This window comes from Lolium perenne, chromosome 7 (genome assembly GCF_019359855.2).
Source record: "Lolium perenne isolate Kyuss_39 chromosome 7, Kyuss_2.0, whole genome shotgun sequence".
Lineage (NCBI taxonomy): Eukaryota > Viridiplantae > Streptophyta > Magnoliopsida > Poales > Poaceae > Lolium > Lolium perenne.
The window spans coordinates 64,580,620-64,586,640 of NC_067250.2; the positions used below are offsets into that span (position 1 = coordinate 64,580,620).

A 6,021-nucleotide genomic window follows, 5' to 3' on the forward strand; every position below is an offset into this window, starting at 1 on the left:
GTTCCTACTCCACACGGCGACGATGCACCAGCGGACACTGCCAGATGCAAGAGAGGTGAGTTTTCTTCTTTCTGCAAACCATGTCAAAGTGATGTGTGTCTACCATAGTGGTGGTTTGTGCCAAGAGGGCGACGACGTGGAGATTTATCTTGCACGGCCGAGGAAGCCGAGTCATCGACAACGTGTATGTGGCACGTGGGAGGAAGGCAAAGAAGTTACGCGCGTGGCAGAATACCAGGAGGCAACCTCGGAAAAGCTCTACACACGACTTTTGATTCATTACCGGTTGGGATGGGTAGAAGAAAATGAGATATGCACATCAAAAAGATGTCTCAAAATGTTTACACAAGGTGCGCAACCTCCAACTATTTGTGATGGTGGGCATATACGCTGATACCTATTTTTAAAAGAGCCATGTGCAAATATAATGTTACAGTCCAGAAAATATTTCTTCGGTGGTTCCACACTACACACGGAAAAAAGGTTTTCGTGTATCATTAGGGCCTGAAAAACATAATCTATACTAGTTAGATACATCTAAATTTAAATGAAATTAACATTTTTTTTGTGAAATCAGAGAAAGTACTATTGTTCGAAGCAAGCTTTCAAAGCAGAGATTGATAGGCCGAACGGGAATACTATTTGCAGTTAACACACCCATGCATGCGACCAAATCCACCTACATATTGATGCACTCACGTCGCACGAGCTTTTTTTTATTATAATATCTTACTGCAACACCTGACACTGCCGACGTGATCTATGCATGGCAACATGCCCCACCCATGGTTTTTGTTAACATACATGTCCCACCCATGTGTGGCCTTGATGCTTGCCAACTTGATTAAGTCGGTGGAAAATATTTCTCTAAAAGTGCTACCGAGGATTATGTCTCGGACGATTGTCGGTATACACACATCACTTCGACGTGGTTTGCAGAAAGAAGAACACTCACCTCTCTTTTGGTGTGATTTAGTGCTTTCGCGTAATACTACTTATCGCTAGCATAGATATAGTTAGAACTAAAATATATTTAGTACATCTATATTTGAGACAACTAATATAGATAGGAGGGAGTACTTGCTTTTTTTCGCACATATATCAAACAGATGGGTTTGAATATAAAATTAGCAATATGTGTTACATTTTTATTACGCTTCAACTCCGGGTATGTGCGATATAAAATGATGATCATACCAGAAATTCAATTTGGCACATGAGAGCATATGCTTCTGCCACCGGATAAACCATTTAGAAATGTCCAAAAAATTTGGACGAAATTTTCACGCTTACATATCAACATTCTATATGTGCACATCAAGTTTTGCGAAAAACTGACATTCTTTGTGACTTCTGCGAAAGAGACAAGAAATGTCACATAGACAACCTTTTTTACACCAAATTCGTCTTATTACACATGAGACAAAAATGTGGGTTTTCGGTGAAACGATCTTGTGAGCGTGTAGAATTTTGAGATATACCCATTATATTTTGTGTCCGAATTTTTCAACATTTTAAAAGTGTTTTATAAACGAAATTTCAAAACCGGGAGCATATGCTCCCGGGTGCCAAAACACCACTCTCTGATCATACTATCTTTCTAACAATTAGCGAGGTGGCACCGCATATGCGCGGCTTTTTTTGTTATTTTATATTTTTGTATGGCAGGCATGTAAAAGTAATTAAATATGAAGTTGAATCGTGAGCGTATAAATAAAGGGAATCCAATAAAACAACAACGGAAGTCATATAGAAGGAGTCATAAAATGAAAAGTCATGACAAATTTGAAAGATTGTTGAGTGTAGTTAAAATAATTAATTTAGACTTGTTTGGTTATGTAAGGCAAACTCAATCCAATTTCTCCCAAAGCGTGAACGTACGTCGAGGGGGCGATATACATATATACACTAATTGCATGATCGTCTGGTCGCTTGCACTTCGATGCATGACATGCTGGAAGACCTCTTTCAAATTATTATTTTCGGCTTCATGGAATCATAAAACAGAAAGCCTTCACAAAATCATAAGATCATTTGGTGTAGTTGAAATAATTGAATTTAAACATGTTTTGTTATGTAAGGCAAACTCGGTCAAATTTCTACCAAAAGGTGGGCGTCGAGGGCCTGATATACAGATATGCTAACGGCATGGTCATCTGGTCGCTTGTGCTTTGATGCCTGACACGCCGAAAGACCTCGTTCCAATTACTTTTTGAGCCTCACGATTTGATTTCGTATTTTTTTTCATCTTACTATATATGTACAGACAGGGACGACGGAGCTGCATTGACAGCACTGGTGTCAGCTGATCCCAGTGAAATGCACAAATCTTTCCTTATTTTGTACTAAGTAATGCTTAACTGATCCCACTGTCACATAGAGGGATAAAGAGATGACCCAGTAAAAATACTGTTTAGCTTCATCCATGTGTACAGACCTTATTATATCTGCCTATATATACGCGCTTAGGTGTGTATTGTAGACGTTCCCTATTTCAACAGACGCACTAATCAACTATTTCAAAAGATCGATTTGATGAAAAGAGCTAGGCAATCAACTTATACAGTTTAACATCCTTCTCACGTGTGTGACGCCGAGACAATTCAACACGTGCGAGGCCTATAACTCCAGAGGCCAATACGTAGACAGGAGGGAGATAACAACAATTTATAGAATAAATTGTGAAAACCAAGACTCGAACTCGAGGTCTTGGCTCTTATACCATGTTAAGCTTCATGCACTAACCAACTATTCTAAAAGACCAATCCACTTATACAGTTTAACATAGAGCCCTTCCAGAAATTCTAAGTGGCCTCATAGGTCCAAAGAGGGGGCTTGGAAATAGTTTTCAACCAGCAATTGACGTACCTCGGTATAACGTCACTAGGTAGCATTGCTTCGAACTCATAACTGAAGGGAGATACTTTTGATTATTATATCTCTGTTTGGGTGTGTAAAGTCAAAAGGTAGCATTTTACTGAAACATCTGATCTGTTTTCTCTTGTCATGGGGAAATTGTGCCATTATCTTGATAAGTCCATAATAGAGGATGGGTAAGTAACTGTCAAGAGTGACCGAGTGAAGAACCGAAGAAAGTAACGAGACATTTTTTTTCCGATAAAGGATGCTTTATTACTTCAAGAAGCAATTACATCCAGCCTCTGCATAATCAGGATGCACACAGCCGTTTGTTGTCTCAAGAGTCCAGAGTTACAAAAATAAAAAGGCGAAATACATATCGGAACGATGAATCATATCACGCCTAAGATGTGGGAGGAGCTACTATCCGTAGACTATGCTGCCACCCATGTAGGGAAAAAGTATCCCTCGCCGTATCCTCCAACCGTGTACAGACCTCCGTAAATAGGTCTTGGTTCTCCACACGCTGAAGAGGTAACCACGAACGGAGAATACATGTGCATCTGTAGATGACCTGCAACAAAGAGAAATTTTTGTCATTAAAGATCTTGTCATTTCTACATAGCCAGAGCGCCCAGATAACTGCTAGCGCCCCCATCCTAAGAAGCATTTTAAACCTTGAGTTAATACCATGAAGCCAATTGCCAAAGACATTAGCGACACTAGTCGGCGGATACAAGGTAGACGCTACTTGGATGACTGATCATATAGATCTATGGCAACCGGCAATCGGAAGAATAAATGTTTGATGGTTTTATCATGATGACAAAAGACACATCGTGTACTTCCGTGCCAATTCCGCTTAACAAGATTGTCTTTGGTGAGGATAACCCCGCGACGAAGATACCATCCAAAATTTTTACTCCCTCCGTTCCTTTCTATAGTGCCTATAGATTTTTGGCATTTGTTTCAGAATATAAGGTTGTAGCTTAGCTTTTTTTCAATTACCCCCTCCCTGTTCAGCTCCCAAATCGTTCAGCTCCCAAAATTGTTATGGTAAGTTAGGAAGATATGGATTTCCCAAATTTTACGTTGATCTCAAATCGTTCTGCTAGGGGTCTTGTGTAAAAAATACTCTTGCGCTAATTTCCGTGCCAAAAAACAATAGGCACTATAGAATGGAACAGAGGGAGTAATTTTTAATGGTATCTTCATCTTCCAAATTTTTTTATTATTATCAACTGGTAAATCAGAAAGCAGGATCGCATTGTATAAAGATTTTACAGAAAAAGTACCATCTACATGCAGGTTCCATCGAAATTCATCTGGCTTTGGCGATAACTGAATATCTCCAAGCCGCTGAATTAGATTGTTCCATGCCACAAGCCTTTGTCCTAGTAAAACCCGTCTGAACGTCACATTCGTGGGTGAAGTAGCTATTACAGTTGCAATGGTATCACCTTGGCGACGCGCAATTCTATACAAAGCGGGATACTGTTCACATAGGGGAGCATTGTCGAGCCAAGCATCTTCCCAGAACCGTATTTGTGCTCCATTCTTAATGGAGAAAGTCCCATGTCGAAAAAAGATATTTTTTGTCGCCATAAGACCAGCCCAGAAGTGTGAATCCCCAGGTTTCCAAACCACCTGAGATAATGTCTTCGAGCCGATGTACTTTCTCCGAAGTATAGTTTGCCAAATCCCATCCTCCGTAAGTAGCTTAAAAAGTGAAAGTATAGAGATGGTAAACCTAGAGGGGGGGGGGGTGAATAGGTTTCTACAAATTTTAATTCTTTCTTTGCAATATTAGGCTTTGCGGAATATAAAGATGAGCCTAATGCAAACTAGGTGAAGCAACCTATATGAGGATACAACTAACTCAAGCACGAAGGCTCTCACAGGCAGTTAAATCACAAGTAAGGAGTTCGGTTAGAGATAACCGATAGCACGCGGAGACGAGGATGTATTCCCGTGTTCCCTTGCTTTGCAACAAGGTACGTCACGTTTGGAGGAGTGGAGGTCCCACGAAGGATTCCCCGCGCCACGAAGGCTCACCCTATTCTCCGGAGCCTATCCCACGAAGGAATAGCTCACTCACTTGTGGTAGACTTTGAGGTAGCCTCCAAACCTTCACAATCTTGCCCGGAGCAAATCCACAGCCCGGATACTTCCGGACTCCTCTTGCCTACCTAGGGTTTCCAAGGAACCCTAGGAAGCAAGCTTCTCAATGAATACAAGGGGGAATGAGATTTGGCTTGGTAGAACGGTAGATCGGGTCCTCCTCTAGTGATTCCCCGGAGGGATTTGAGTTTGGGTGGAGGAGGAGGGAGATCTGAGGCTTTTGGTGTTTCTAGCAATGGAGTAAGAGAGAGAGAGCTCAAGAACAGTTTGTAGTGTAGTGCACATGTCTAGAGGTAGGAGAAGGGCTATTTATAGTGTTCTTCGAAATATGGCCGTTGCCACTTGCCACCTCGGCTTTTCCTCGACGAACCCGGTCTGACCGGGCCACAGACCGGACAGCCCGGCGGAGAGGCGGTCTGACCGGGCCGGTGACCGGACGCCTTTGCTGGTCCTGGAGCTCCTCCGGTTGGCGGCCGGTTGGCGCCCGGTTGCCGCCCGGTGGACCGGACGGAGCACCGGACCCGCCGGTCGAGAGCCCGGTTGACCGGGCGCAAACCGGAACTGCTGGCTCCTCCTTTGGAGCCCGGTTGCCGCCCGGTTGACCGGCCACCATGCCGGACTGGCCGGTTGCTGGCCCGGTTGGACCGGGCAGGTGACCGGATTTCTCCTGTAACCCCTTTTTGATTGTTGTTGAAATGGGGGGTCACCTTTAGCCTTCTTGTTCCTTTGATACACCATTTACGCCTCATTGCCTAATACCTGAGATTGTACTTATAAACATATTAGCCCAAATACTTTAGCACGGTGTCATCGTTACCAAAATAATGGATAAGGGTGAAATACCCTTACAATCTCCCCCTTTTTGGTATACGATGACAAACCGAGCTAGAGTCACAAATAGATATTATGATAAGCTCTAAACCTTGATTCCATATAAGATATTACGAAAGCTCCCCCATAATGTGTGCACTTGGAGAATTTGCGTTTGAATGCAAAGTGCACCATTTGAGAAACATGAGAAGCTCCCCCAATATCTTTACC

The 6,021-nt window shown here is 42.6% G+C and overlaps 1 pseudogene; it reads right to left on the reverse strand.

Moving 5' to 3' along the window:
* Positions 1-2,781: 2,781 nt before the first annotated feature.
* On the reverse strand, positions 2,782-2,912 carry LOC139834253 (U4 spliceosomal RNA; annotated as a pseudogene).
* Between the last annotated feature and the right edge of the window lie 3,109 nt (positions 2,913-6,021).